This window comes from Bos indicus x Bos taurus, chromosome 22, assembly GCF_003369695.1.
Source record: "Bos indicus x Bos taurus breed Angus x Brahman F1 hybrid chromosome 22, Bos_hybrid_MaternalHap_v2.0, whole genome shotgun sequence".
Classification (NCBI taxonomy): domain Eukaryota; kingdom Metazoa; phylum Chordata; class Mammalia; order Artiodactyla; family Bovidae; genus Bos; species Bos indicus x Bos taurus.
Genome location: NC_040097.1, coordinates 28,184,902 through 28,200,286, shown reverse-complemented (window position 1 = coordinate 28,200,286; position 15,385 = coordinate 28,184,902). Strand labels below are relative to the sequence as shown.

Genomic DNA, 15,385 nt, shown 5'->3' with positions numbered 1-15,385 from the left:
GTTTCTGCATATCTCAGCCCCCTGGGTCTTTTCTTCTGACTCCTTTCTGTCTGCCTGCTTTTTTTTTGTTGTTGTTTTTAGAACTTTATTGAGATAGAATTAATATACCATAAAATTCAACTATTTAAAGTGCTTTCAGCTTATTGACAAGAGTTATGCTCATCACCACTACTTATTTGTAGAACATTTTCATTCCCTAAAAGGAAACTATCCATTTAGCAGTCACTTGCGATTTCCCATTCCCTCAGCCCCTGGCTACTGACCTACTTTTTCTTTCTATGATTTACCTGTTCTGAACACTTCAGACAAACAGAATCATACAGTATGTAGACTTTTGTAACTGGCTGGTTTCATTTGATAATAAACTCAAGCAGTGTTCTAAAGATTCATCTGTGTTATAGCAGGTATCAGTATTTCATTCCTTTTTTGCTCTGCTTGCATTTTCCTGTCTACTGACTGCTCACTTTCTTTGAGAACTCTCTCCCTAATGGTATGTGTGTGTATACCATATGTGTATAGATGGTCTCTGCTACTTGATACTTGCCTTCTTTACCCAGGCAGTGTCGCATGTAATGTATCCCTTTGCTCCAGACTCTAAGGATCAAGTAACAACCATCTTAGAGTTTGCTAGACTGTAAGAAAGTCTGTTTATTCCAAGTTTATGTAACATACATTTACACACTTACATGTCTAACTATTGCTGCTGCTGTTGAGTTGCTAAGTCTTGTCTGACTCTTTGTGACCTCATGGATTGCAGCATACCAGGCTTCCCTATCCTCCACTATCTCCTACAGTTTGCTCAAGTTCATGGCCATTGAGTCAGTGATATCAATCTAGTCAGTGCTAGCTGGTCTATTAGAAAGCAAGTATGTTTGAAGGTAGCAGTCTGAGAGAGAGAGAGAGAGAGACTGGCACATACAGAACAGTTCCCTAGGACTAGATAGGCAATCAGGAAATGTAAAATAAAATTTATAGATGAATCTGTTGAATTTTGTTTTAAAAAAATTATTAACTTGCAAGAGTTTAATTAGCTGGAGGAAGGATTGGCATCAACCAAATTTTAGAAAATAGAAAAGTTATATGATGTTCTAAATTGTGCTCATTTTCTAGGTATTACTAGAACCAGAGAAATTGGTTCAAGGTTTACCTGAAGCTTTAAAGTCTAGCTGTCAAATCAGTGAGTGTCAATTACCTCAACAGATGCCACCAATTGGTATCACTTAATATTAACGGTATAGAATGGAAATAGCATTCTATACAGTCCATGGAATTCTCCAGGCCAGAATACTGGAGTGGGTAGCCTTTCCCTTCTCCAGGGAATCTTCCCAACCCAGGAGTCGAACCCACGTTTCCCACATTGCAGGCAGATTCTTTACCAGTTGAGCCACCAGGGAAGCCCAAGAATACTGGAGTGGGTAGCCTATCCCTTCCCCAGTGGATCTTCCCAACCCAGGAATTGAACTGGGGTTTCCTACATTGCAGGCGGATTCTTTACCAACTGAGCTACTAGGGAAGCCCAATATTCATGGTAGTGAAATGCATCTCTGTGATGGTGGGATAATTCTTCCTTAGGAGTTCTGTCTCTGAGTACAATTGAGTTGTTTTCGTTTCGTATTTCAGAGGTCTCAGATATTTCTGTTATCTAATCAGCTCATCGCCTTTTTTCCTCTGCATATTATTAAGGCATTCATTAGCCTTCAGTGGCACTGCAGAAGTTGGCTTTGGTTTAAAATTGTGCCCATGGTAGAAGGAATGTTTCTACAAACCACTTAAAACATTATTAAGCTGTACTCTTTTCCCCCTCAGAATTTGTTTAATCTCATTAGACCTAAAAAATGGCTAAGCTGTGGATAGCATTTTCATTTTTTTTGTGAATCAAAACATGAAAAAGAATGCAAGCATTAAGAAGTAATGAACATTGGATGCACTCTGTATTCTAACTGTTTCCAGTTATAGCAATATAAAATACTTAGATGTCATTATCTCAGATACTTATGATGGGGTTGTTTTTCCTCGATAAGAAATTAATCGGTCATAAATCTGTGTTAGAGTATAACAGAAAGTAAAAACAGACTGTACCAGCATAATTTGGCTTCAGGGATAAAAAGGAAGCAGATGTTAGAATTAGCATCTTTAAATATTATCCCTCTAAGTCGACACCGTGAGATGAGATTGGTTGTGAGATTTTGCGTGGAAAGTGGTAGATTCAGTCATCCGCAGTCTCATGGCCTTGACTATGTTTTGGGACCTCTGGAATCCACTGTACTCAGAGACAGAACGCATGATCAAGAATTATCCTAACGTCCTCATGCTCACAAAATTGCACTTCATCCATGAATGCGGGACATACTGATCTTCTCTGGATTATTTCAGTTTTGGCTGTATATGTGTTGCCACTGTGAACAGTAATAAAATCCCAGGGCTCAGGTGATACAGTGTTGCTCAGTATTGCCTTGGGCAAGTCATTTAGCTTCCATGAATATTAGTTTTCATGTCAGTAAAAAGGAACAGTTGGAAGCTGCCTTGCATACTTGGCAAAGTGGAAAGCACTGTAGAAAGGTAACAGCACCAGTGGAATAAGGTGTATTTGAAATCAGCAAATTATGACTTCAACCAGTGCAGAAGAACGTATTATAGATGTAGCCCTCCAATATCATTTTCCCTGTCCAGAACATTCCTTAGGAATTTATCCTAAGAAAACAAAGGAATATATGAAGATGTCCATCAGAGCGTTACCAGTGATGGTGAAATAGGGGTGATCTAAATGTCCAGAAATAGGGGGTGGCTAATTAGATTATATTATGAGCATGTTAAGGATGCTATACCTCTAAGAAAATCCATGTTAAAAAAAGTGCCAATTCCAAAACATATGGTAATATGGCCTTACCTTTGGGGTATGTGAATATACATATACATGTATGAAACATTGTGTGTAGACAGAATATGAACAATAATGATTTCTGAGTGCATAGAGTATAGATAATTTTAGGGATTGGTGATTTTTTGTATTCTTACAATTTTCTGTATAAAGAACAAATGGCTTTTTTAATTAGAAAGATATGTATGTGTGTGTATGTGGAATCTCTGTCTCTTTCCCTCTTTCATTGGTTCTCAACCAGGAGCGATTTCTTTCCTCTTCCCTAGTAGAGTTTTGGCAATGTCTGGACTTATTTTTGGCAGTCAAAACTTGGAGGTACTACCTGCATCTAGTAGCTGGAGGCCAAGATTCCTGCTCAACATCCTGCAGTGGAGTAGCCCCCACAACAAAGAATTTTCCAGCCAAAATGACAACAGCAACAAGAGTGAGGAGCCCCATGAATTTCTGTTCTAGGTCAGACGTCTGGTCAACCTCACACAACTCAGGGGCAGCTGTCCACAGTGGTCTCTCTCGGTAACACTCACCCTCATCTGACTTTCTTTTTAAACTATCTTCTCTTCCATCCAGCCTATGGAATCTGTACCTTATCTGAAAACCAGAGGGAAGGCTATTTTTTCCCCAGTCTATTGTTCAGAGTATGCTGTGGCTTTTTGATATTCAAAACCCTGGCTTTGGAGGCTCAGAAACCCTTTCAAAGCTATTATGTCTGGCATGGGTTTCAGTGGCATGTTTTGAAACTCATAAGCTATGGTTTTGTCTCTTTGTTCTCCAAGTTTTGCTTTGGTATGTTTTCCCCTAGGGTTGTAAGCATATTGTCTAGCTGCTTGAATTTGTTATGGGTGAGGATGGAGAGTCATAGAGTAAAAGGAAGCAAAGGGAATATTTTAAAAATCATCTCAGCACATTTATTTATTCCTCAAAATTTATGTCACAGTGTGCTAACAACCTTACAAAATAAAGCGCTGACATGACGAATCATAATTTATTTTGTGTCTCTTAAAAAAAATCTTATTAAAATGCTAGAATAGCCCAAATTTACCAGGGGCAAAATCAACTTGGTGTGCAACCTTGTTTATCAAGATAGGGTGGAAGAATGGCCTTGGATGCCTCCATATGCAACCTGACACCCAGTCCTTGATATTCTGCTTCATTCTCTGCCATTCTTGCCCTTTAGGCCTGTGCTAATTTGCAAGGTTTCTTTAGAAATTCATGTGTAAAAGCGAGATTGTCTTGAATTTTTCAGACTGGACAAAATGTGAGGATGAAGCCACTTAAGCATGGCAGAAAAATGACCAAATCTTTAAAAACAAACTATTTGAAGTCCCTTTCATCTTATGGTGCCTAAAAGCAAGATCACTGCTATCTCCCCTAAATCTGCCTCAGTTTCTCTTTTTCTGATAAAGTATAGAACATGCAGAATGTTGAGCACAGGGAGTACCCACAAGGTGAGCTGATGACTTACTCTCTACCTGTGAGCCTTCACTTGGTGGCCTCAATCCCTTCCATGGCTTTTATGAAATTGTAATTATCATTTTGGCTGTGCTGGGTCTTAGTTGCGGTGCATAGGCTTGTCATTGCAGCGGCTTCTCGTTGTGGAGCATGGATCCTAGGGCACATGGGCTCAGTAGTTGTAGCTCCCAGGCTCTAGAGTACAGACTCAATCATTGTGACACTCGGGCTTAGTTGCCTCATGGCATGTGGGATCTTCCTGGACCAGGGATCAAAGCCATGTCCTCGCATTGGCAGGTGGATTCTTTACCACTGGACCCCTGGGGAAGTCCCCTTCTGTGGCTTTCATGAGTATCACTTGGAGTCCAAGTAGATGACTGCCAAATCCAGGTCTCCAGGCCAGCTCTTTCCCTGCTGCTCAAGGTTCTGAAGCAGCTTGGAGCAGGGGTAAACATTCTCCACTCAGACTCTTTCTAGATTGACAAATCACATTTTTAAAAAATCCAATAGTTTCTATGAACTTTGGGTTTTCATCTTTACAATGGAGAGAATAGAGACTTTCTAATGGAGTTGCTATAATGAGGAAATGAGATCGAGTGAGTTAAAAGCACTCAGTGTGTTAGCCAGTTCTTATTTCATACCACAAAATTTTCAGGCACTGGCATTCACAGTAAACTGAGAAATGCAGCTCCCTGAATGTCCTTTCTGAGGTGATGTGGTCTCAGAGTCAGTGTTTCTCCCTGATCTCCAGTTGCTGTAGGCTGGCTTCTTTATAACTTCAACTGCACGTTGCCTATAATTGTCTGTCACGTCATTAGTTCAACTGCCCCAGCTAAAGACTCAGTCTGTTGGGCTTCCATTTTCAAATTTCAGGGAAACAGCCTGTAGGCCCATGCTCCTTTTCTAGCCAAGCCACACAAGTCAGATGGATGGCTAGTTCTTGGTTTAGGAGTCCAGACTAATCTATAATAATTAACTGTTGTTATATGGGTCAGTCCACCAAGGCATTGGATAGGGCAGATTCCTGCTTGGACGTTAGTTTATATTATCCTCTATTGGAGGAATTTATAATATGATTAAGGTGGGAGTGCTATCTTCTCTGCCCAAACTGGGCATATAGATAAGCTTATGAAACGAGTGGGACAAGATTTCTTTAATTAGAAGCCGAAAAAGAATTCTTGTTGCGTTTGGAGTCATTTGGCTGGAAAAATATGGTGAGAACTGTTGAAGGACTTTGTCCCTGCCTTTGGAAAGAAGCCTCCTTTTGGTTGGAAAAAATGATGTCAATTCATGCAAAAACAAACAAAGAACAAAGTGAAGAAATGGGGAAGACATAGGAACAAATGCATGCACTCTGTGAGCATTTGTGTGCTCAGTCCTGTTCCATCTGTTGTGACCACATGGACTGTAGCCCTCCATGTCCTCTGTCTGTGAATTTTATAGGCAAGAACACTGGAGTAGGTAGCCATGTCCTCCTCCAGGGAATCTTCCTGGCCCAGAGATTGAACCCCTGTCTCCTGTGTCTCCTGCACTGGCAGGGGGATTGGTTATCGCTGTGCCCTCCCTTGAGTGCTAGTATCCAGTAACGCTTCTGCAGTGTCTTAGTTATATAAAGAGGCAGTTCCCCCTTTCAGCCTATTGTCAGTTTGTGTTGAATTTCTGTCACTTACAATTAAGGGTTCTGGCTAGTATGGTTTCTCTGAAGGGGTTGTTTGGCAGGCAGGCAAATGTCCAGTCCTTTACTTTCTTGGGAAATCCATGGGATTTGAGGTCTGATAGATTAGGCTTCCCTGGTGGGTAAGTCCCTGATCAAGAGTCAAATGTCAGATGTCCAAGTGAAGCCCTTTAAATCCTGCTTTAACATTCATGACATTTTACTAAATAACGTTCTTTTAAGGTAGAGGCAAAATCTTGTCCAAAATTAAAGTCAACTGGCATGTGGTTTTTGTTGCCTGTATTAAAATAGGGCAGATACAAAGAAAGTTGGAATAAAACCCAATACTTACTTTCCTGCCTTGCCCCAGACTTTGCACTAGAGCTCAAGGAGAGTAAAAGGGACAGATAAGGACTGGAAATGTAATCATTGTTTCCACTCTGAGTTTGCTACAGTAACAATTTGCATGATACAAACTCAGCATGCTTCCAACCTAAGCACCAGAGATACTTGACCACCTTTCATTCTTCACCACCATCCTCCTCTAGATTTAGTCTTTTCAGAAGAAGCTGAGTTGGTAAATGGGGAAGGAAGAGATTCTTAGAACATGTCATTGCTCGGTGTATTGTGGGATGGCTGCCTCTAAGAGTTTCAGAGTTAGAAAGGGAGAACATGAACCCGTGGTGGAACATAAAGGTGACTTCATTGTTGCTCTGTCTCTCAGTTGTGTCCAGCTCTTTGCAAAACCATGGACTGCAGCATGCCAGGCTTCCCTGCCCTTTACCATCTCCTGGAACTTGGTCAAACTCATGTCCATTGAGTCGATGATGTCATCCAACCATCTTGTCCTCTGTTGTCCCCTTCTCCTCTTGCCTTCAATCTTCCCAAGCATCAGGATCTTTTCCAATGACTATAAAACCTGTATTTCCTGATAATATCATTTTCATCAGCCTATCATTGATCAAGCATTTCTGCCAATAGAATCACTCCTATTTTTATAAACGTCACCTCTCGTCCTGGTTTTGTTGGGTCTCACCTTCTTGATTTTTACCAAATGCCTAAATTACTGTTATCATAATCTTTTCTTCAACTGGAATCACCTTTTAATTTAACTTCATTATAAATAACAATTTTCATGAAAATCACAGATTTGATACTATCATTTATCCATTTTCATAATATACATTAAAATAAATTACCAGATACTAAAAGAAATCTTCCATATTTTAGCTAAAATTATTGTGTACACCATCTTTGGAATGGAAGCCACATTTTAGAAGAAAACTGGATTACTATATTGTTTCTAATGTTATTGCCTATATATGTTACAAATATGGAAGGGATGACATAAGCTTTATACCTCGATATCATTAGCAGACTTCATAAAGACACTTGTTAGTGAGTCTAGCTGAGAGTCAGTGAATTCTGATGGAGCAGGGAAGTTGGAGGAACAATAATTTCTTGTTTGTTATGTTTCTCTTCTGCTAGACTGGCAGCTCTGTGAGAACTGAGTCTGTGTCTATTTTGTTCACTGATGTATCTGAGCAGGTAGCAGAGAGCCTATCATGTAGTAGAAACTTAGTAAGTATTTGTTGGGGAAAGTATAAACTGAATAACAGACTCCATCAGGTCAGCGTGGTATTCTTTTGTTAAGGTTTTTGAAGCCAGGGATTATGAATGTCCTTTTTTTTTTTTTTTTTTTTTAAAGAAAAGCGAAAGTGAAGTCGCTCAGTCGTGTCTGACTCTTTGGGACCCCCGTGGACTGTAGCCTACTAGGCTTCTCTGTCCATGGGATTTTCCAGGCAAGAATACTGAAGTGGGTTGCCATTGCCTTCTCCAGGGGATCTTCCTCACCCAGGGATTGAACCCGGGTCTCCTGCTTTACAGGCAGACTCTTTAACCCTGAGCCACCACCTTTTTTAAAAAAAATATATATTTATTTGGCTGCATAGCATTTATTTAGTTGTGTCATGCAGGATCTCTATTTGTGACATGGCAACTCTTAGCTGGCAGCATGTGGGGATAGAGTTCCCCAACCAGGGATCTGTCCTGGGCCCCTTGCATTGGGAGCATGGAGTCTTCATAGCGGGACCAGCAGATTAGTCCCATGGGTGTCTTTTAAACAGCATCTTGAGCGTCTGGTACAATGTCTAGCACACATGCAAAGATGAAAATAATTTTTTTTGTTGTTATGTGAAGGTGTGTTTAGTCTAAGTCTGTTAAGTTGTGATACAACAGAACTTAAATAGAATCACATATCTTAAATAGCATCACATATCACATTTTAAGCTTTTCATTGTTTCCATTTTTGGTTGATTTAGGAAAATTTTCAAATTAGATTTGAAAAATGTTTTAAATTGTGGTTAAATACACATAAAGTGAAATTTATTCACCACCATTTTTAAGGGCATAGTTGGGTGACATTAACTCCCTTCGCACTGGTGCACAGCCATCTCCACCATCTGTCCCCACACACTTCTCTTCTTGCAGAGCTGAAACTCTGTACCCATTAAACACTAACTCTCTGTTCTCCCCACCACCTCTCCACCCCATCCTACTTTCTGTTTCTATAAATTTGGCTGCTCTAGGTACCTCATGTACAAGACATGGTACAGCTCTTGCCTTTTTGTTAGTGGTTTATGGCACCCTACTCCAGTACTCTTGCCTGGAAAATCCCATGGACAGAGGAGCCTGGTAGGCTGCAGTCCATGGGGTCGCGAAGAGTCGGACATGACTAAGCAACTTCAATTTCACTTTATGTCACTGAGCATAATGTCCTCAAGGTTCATCTTGTAGCACGTGTAGCGATTTCCTTCCCTTTAAAGGCTGAGTGACATTACATGGTATATCTGTGCTACGTTTTGTTTATTCATTCATGGACACTTACTTGGGTTGCTTCTCCCTGTTGTGCATAATGCTGATGTGAACATGGAGATACAAATACATCTTTGACAAACGCAGCTTTATATGAATTAATAAAAGAATCAATTAAAGAATGAATTAAGGAATGACAGCAGCAGTCTTCTACGTCACTAAGGAGGAGTATGACCCTACTGGGAGATGCTGGATGAAAGGGACAAGAAGAAAGGGTCCCAGAAGGAGCCTTATTTCTCTGGTGATTCTCCCTGAGGCTGGTCCTACTTGGAATGAGCTCATAGTGCTCCATGCACCAGCTCTTGTGCGATCTCTGAAAATGCCTTCCCACTGTGGTTTTATAAATCCTTCTTATGCTGATTTGCTCCGAAGTGCTGTGCTTTTCCAGGGCATAAATTATTGAAGCAGTTGTGCTCAGCAAAGGGAAAGATAGGGAGACCCACCTGAGCCTTCCAAAGTGAAGACCAGACACCTTGTCTGAGTTCCAGCAGTTCAGAGCAAGCCTGACCGCGCCATCCCAGGCAGGAAGTCATGCAACTGCCAGAACGGCTGCCCATTTCCTTAGTGTGGCAGGGGAATTGAGGATGCAGGGAGGCATACATCTCATCTCTTCACCTCTGCAAGTTCCCCAGGCTTTCTCACTGACCAGGACTGGGAATGGAAGGCGATTCACAAAGACCAGCTGAAGCCATTTTTAGGTCTTCACTCTCAGGCAAGAGGATCTGTTAGTATCTGTGCAAAGAGACTCAGAGCTAGCATCACACACAGCATTGGGTCTGGCAGGGGGCACGATGTTCCCTGTGAGTTGAGTGAGGGGAGGGACTCCCTTTGTGCACAGGATCTGTCAGCGTGTGTGATACGGATGTCTGTCAAAGTAGACTGATGTCTAAGAAGCTTGACTCCCATTTCCTCAGAGGATGCTGAAAAACAGACAGGCTGAAAACAAAAAGTGTATCTGTCGTTTCATTTATCAAAGTTCTTGCAGTTCCCGGTTTGAAGCAAGGGAAAGCAAAGCAAATATCTGGTTAGAAAAGTGAACTTGAAAGCTCGAGGGCTGGCGTGTAAAAAAAAAAAAAAGTTAGAAAACAGTGCTATGAAAATCTTAAAGACAAAAGCAAGAGAATAGACAAATGCTTTTTGCTTTCTGCTCACCCACCCTAGTGCAAGCCTTCTAGGGAAAGAGACCAGCTTGAGCTCTAAGTCTGCCATTTAATAGTGGTTTCAGCCCTGGGCCTACTACTTCATTTTTTGAGCGCCAGTTTTCTCATTTGTGAAGAGGATGTCATAGAATTTCCCTTGTAGGGTGGTGGGGATAATAATCCATGAGATGCGCTTAGCAGAGTGAGCCACACACAGGCCTCTGATTAATATTAGCTGTTACTCTTATTAGTCTCCTAAGTAAAAATTGCCTTCAAAGTACATGAGCATTACAAAGCTGAAAACTGAAGCTTCCCTTGATAATCAGAGGATTTTATAAATAGGCCTTGGAGAGTCGGAATGTTATTTTGAAGGCACAGTCACTCGTCAGCGTATTGATTAAGCACTGGGACCTTCCCCAGTTGTATTCTGGATGTTATACAAATGAGGAAGATAAACACAGCATCCTAGTCATGTGATGTCACCACATCCTGGGATGTTTTGTGAGAGTGTGAGCATCTAAAACCCTGTTGGCATGACCTCCCCAGGTTTTTACAGAAGAAAATAAACACCTTGGCCCCATTTTTAAGAGAAAGACATTGATTTTGTACAACCTCAAAGGATGCAGCATGGGTAGCAAAGAGAGAAAGGAAGGGTGTTAAGAAATGGATGGCAAGGATATTTCCTTACAAGAGGAGTTGTGGACTTCCCTGGTGGTCACAGGTTAAGAGTCTGCCTGCCAGTGCAGGGGACATGGGTTTGATTCTTTTCCAGAAAGATCCCACGTGCCCCAGAGCAACTAAGCTCGTGTCACAACTACTGAGCCAGTGCTCTAGAGCCTGTGCTCCACAACGAGAGAAATGAATGCAATGAGAAGCCCGTGCACTGCAACCAGAGAGTAGCCCTGCTTGCTGCAACTAGAGAAAGCCCAAGCCCAGTAATGAAGATCCAATGCAGCCAAAAATAAATAAAATTCAAAAAGAGATGAGCAATTGTTATCTCCGCCTGGAACTGTTTTTGCCAGATCTTTGCTTCGATGGTCTTCTGTTATGGAAGTCTTTGTCTCAAGTGTCTTCCCCTCATAGGACCCTTCCCTGGGCAGCCATTGGAAATTAAACCCACCCCCTCATCCCTTTATTCCTCTACCCTTCCTGTCTTTTCTTTTAAGCATTCTGGTCTGAAATTAGCTTGTTTATATGTTTGTTGATTTGTTTACTATTTGACTCTCTCCATAATGATGTCACCTGAGAGCAGGGACCACATCTCTCTTATCTGTTACTGTATCTCACAGCCTGACATATACTAGGCATTTGATAAATAGATGAGAAATGATTGAATAATTGGGACACCTTTGGCTTTTTTTAAAACATAATTTGTCTTTTCTTGTGGTGATTTGGTTGGTAAATCTCACCTCAGATCATTTTGGCTTCTTGCTATATTACACAAAAGGCATCATCGGTCATTAGAAATTTATGAGTCACTTAAACTTTATCATCGTACCTTAGAAACATACTTTTGTTAGTACTGCTGTAACAAAGTACTACATTGTGTAGCCTAAACAACACAAATTTATTATCTCACAGTTCTGAAGGTAGTCATTTGAGATCAAGAAGTTGGTCAAGTCAGTTCCCTCAGAGGGCTCAAAGCAAAATAATCTGTTCCACGCTTCTCTCTTCTGCTGGAGGTTTGTCCGCAATCTTTGGCTTGCTTGCCTTGTAAAATCATCATCCCATCTCTCTGTTCACCTTCACCTGGTGCTTTCTCTTTGTATTTGTCTCCAAATTTCCCCATTTTATAAGGACACTAGTCATATTGTATTATCTAATCATTTCATTTTAATTTGATTACTTTTGTAAAGAACTTTCTCCAAGTAAGGTCCTGGGTACCTGGGTACTTGCAAGGTACTGTGGGTTAAGACATTAGTGTATGAAACCCCTAACAATCCTGAGCATCCAGGATGGAAAAATATGATAGTGGGTTGAGCCACATAAAATTGCTTACATGTTTTTTCTACCAGGATGAGAAAATTTCAGTTCAGGGAAACTTGGACATATGAAATACAGGAGGGCTTAAATAAACACACAGACCCATGCCAGAACCGTGCTTAGCACACCTGGTTAGCTTAGTGCTCAGTCGATCAGATCAGTATTTTGTGATTGAATGGCTGTGGAGTTCTTCAAAATGACTTTCACCCTCAGCTCTTCTAAGTCTTTGTCCCCATATTACCGTCTCAGTGAAAACTAGCCTGATTCTTACATTTTAAATCATGACCTCTCTGTGCTCACTTCCCTTTCTGCACTTCATTTCTCTCTGTTGCACACCATACTCTGTACTTCACTTACGTATGGCATTTATTGCTGTCTCCCCTCACTAGAAGGTAAGCTGTATGAGGGCAGAAATTTTTACTGTTTCATTTACTTCTGTTATGTTTGTATATACCAGCACCAGACCCAGAGTATGCCATCAGTTTCATTGACTGGCTGACTGAATGAATGCCATCAGGAGCACTCTGGCATCTCTTGGCATGTAGTTTCAGGTTTTCCTTGGATCTGCCCTTGGCCTTCATAGAATCTCAGTGCTGAGGAACTCCTCAGAGATCAAGTTCCTGTCTCTGATACTTGAATTTGCTTTTAGACTGGTGACAACTTGGTAATAATCTTGGCTTACAGAGCTCCTAACTTCGAGAGTAAAAGGACAAAGGGTTGAAAAGGTTAAATGATACATAAAATAATATGGCATGATGGGTGTCTCGTAGAACAAAGGAATGGGGAGCAGAGGCAGGAAGCTTGTAGTGGCACAAGCAGCAGCTCAGAGAAGGGCAAATATAACCTGGTGTACATCTGGGGCAAAATGATGCATAATGATCACTGCAGGGTGAAAGGACCAGAGGATGATAAGGAAACCAATGACAGTGAACAGCGCAGTGATATACAACAGTGCTCCTCAAACTTTATGCAGATACCAGTCACCTGGGGATCTTGTTAAAATGAAGATGCTGTTTCAGGGTGGGGTCTGAAAGTCTTTGTTCTTAACAAGTTCTCAGGGGATGCATCTCCGGGATTGCACTTTGAATATCAAAGAACATGGATTCTGCAACCAGACTTCCAAGGTTCAGATTACACAGGGACCACTGATTAACTGTGTGATCTTCAGTAAGTTATGTAATGTCTCTGTTTTCTGGTGTATAAAATGAAGATCAGATGAGGTATTCTCTGTAAAATGAATACTATGTAAGTATTAAGTCACGGATTATGACTGTTACTTGGGGATGGGAGAAGGAAGAGGATTTGGTGAGGGGTTCCAGGCAAAGAAGCCTTAGCGGTACTTTCATGATTTTTAAAGTGTTCAGGTGATCACTGTGCAGATTTCCCTCCTTTTCCTTGCAAGCAAGTTACAAAAGAAGGTGGATTAATTAGGCATGTGCTATGCTCAGGGCAGTTAAGGAAAACTGTTTGCAAGCTGCCTTGGGTCCTCCGATGGAGAAACCATGTGAGGGGATTGTTTCAGCTGGGAGCTGAGTCCTAAATTCCTCTCTGATGCAGGGCTCCACGAGGCGCTCAGCTCTTCAGAAGGAAGAGCTTTCCCTAGCACCTGCTGAGTGATGGCCACAGCGAGGCGCTAGGGAGAGGCGCGCGGAGTCCGATTCTGGGAGCACCCGGACAGAGCGAGGCTGCAGGCCGGGTAGAGGGCAGACCCACGTGGACCACCAGGCGGGGCGGGGGCGGGGGCAGCCAACCAGCCTGACCAATCACCGTGACCCACGGTGGCCCTGCCCTCCCCGTGGGCTTGCTAGCCTGGCTCTGCTGCACTGCTGGCTGCGCGCCGCCCTGGACGGGGCGCACCGAGGCTGTTGCCAGACCCCAGGAGTGGAGTCGCAGCTGCTGCTTCCGCAGACGTTTGTTCTCCAGATGCAGTTTCGGACTTGTCTTCAGAGAGACTTGGGAGTTTCCTTTCAGAGCGAGCCTGCTGAGGTGATGGACCTCTGTGGGGATGTCTGCGGGGAGGCGGCACGGTGAGCGTCCTCTGGCTTGGGTGCGGAGGGAAATCGGTGTGTCGCTCTGCAAGCGCAGTTTCAGACTTTGAGTGAGGAAGGTTGAAAGGGCAAGGAGGAGGCAGGAAGATGGGGTTGGGGTGACTTGGGACCCTTTGCTCACGATCTGTCTCCTGGGCAGCATCTGCCTCTCAGGCGATACCGACTTGCCTCCTCCCGCTCATCCTTGCGCTCTGGACTGCGGGAGTGACCTCCTGTGGTGGAGACTGCCGTGCACCCCGAAGTTGGAAACCTCGCTAAGAAGCGGGGTGTGTGTGGCACGCTTCCAACTTCAGGGTTTGTGTCTGTCACTCAGAGATCCCGAGGGTGCTCCGTGAATGTCTGAGAGGTCACTTGATGGATTGATATGTAGAGGCAGAGGGCGAACTGGTCTCGAGTGCTTGTTTTGAAAAAGTGTGAGCCGGTATCTTTATAGGAGCCTGAAGGAGAGAGCTGGTTAGCCTACAGCTGATTTCCTGCTTGCCCGGCTCTTGCTGGGAGGACGTTGCGTGATCCGGGGTGCAACTTGCAGCTGTGAGCGCGAAGCTTCCCACGCAAGGGGAGAAGTGGAGCGGGTCTAGAAGTACCGTCCCTTCCCACATGAGGTATCTAGCATTTGTCCACCAAGCCGGCGTGCTTAGATTTCTTCCCGTCTTTTTCGGTTTCGTCCGCTGTTGCTTCCTTTGCTCTGTCAGTCAGCCCCTGGAAGGGAGGGCATCTTTAGCCTTAAGCCATGTTCTCTTCCTCGGGGACGATGTGGAAAGCCTGATAACCCGCACCTAGGGAGACAACCCAGGCCAGACACGGTGCTACTGGTGTGTTTTTCTCTTGAATCAGCGTCACTTAACGTTTGAGAGCTCCACAGACCCCCGTGAGAACCTTAGCTAAGCTATGAAGCAACTCCTCAGCCAGATGTGCATACACGAGTTCATGGTTACTCGCTGAAACCTACCCCTGTGCCCATCCCCCACACAGGATTTTAGGACCCCCTTGAGGAAGTGTCTGTATCCGTGTACTCGGTTCCTCTTTAACTTTCAACCGCTGTCCCTCCGAGACGGGCAAGCTTGATGTGATGTGACAAGTGACCCTGGAGCGTGGGAACAGAGACGTTCAAAGCCGTGGTCTGATTCTGTAATATCCGTGGTCTGGGGATTCAACAACCTGAAGCCCATACCTGCAGACCCATATGCCCAAATTGGTCTCCAATGATGGTTCAGTTTCCTGGTCAGACTTGCCCTCCTTCCAGGCCACTTGCTGAGGGACAATGAGTTTGTGTGTCTGAGTCCTGTTCAGGCAGGACCCGGGTTTCAAAGCAAACAGAAAAAGGCTAAAATAATTTAAGAACATCCATTTCCTCATATAA

General features: G+C 43.0%; 1 protein-coding gene across 3 annotated transcripts in view; it reads left to right on the top strand.

Moving 5' to 3' along the window:
* Positions 1-13,700: 13,700 nt before the first annotated feature.
* The window catches only part of FAM19A4 (family with sequence similarity 19 member A4, C-C motif chemokine like), a 175,402-nt gene continuing 173,717 nt past the window's right edge, over positions 13,701-15,385 (top strand). The window contains exon 1 of one of the 3 annotated variants that reach the window (XM_027523177.1): positions 13,701-13,963. The gene's annotated coding sequence lies outside the window, so the exon portion shown is untranslated. Of the gene's footprint in view, positions 14,005-15,385 lie in introns of all 3 variants that reach the window. The other 2 variants (XM_027523176.1, XM_027523178.1) reach the window with 2 other exon arrangements.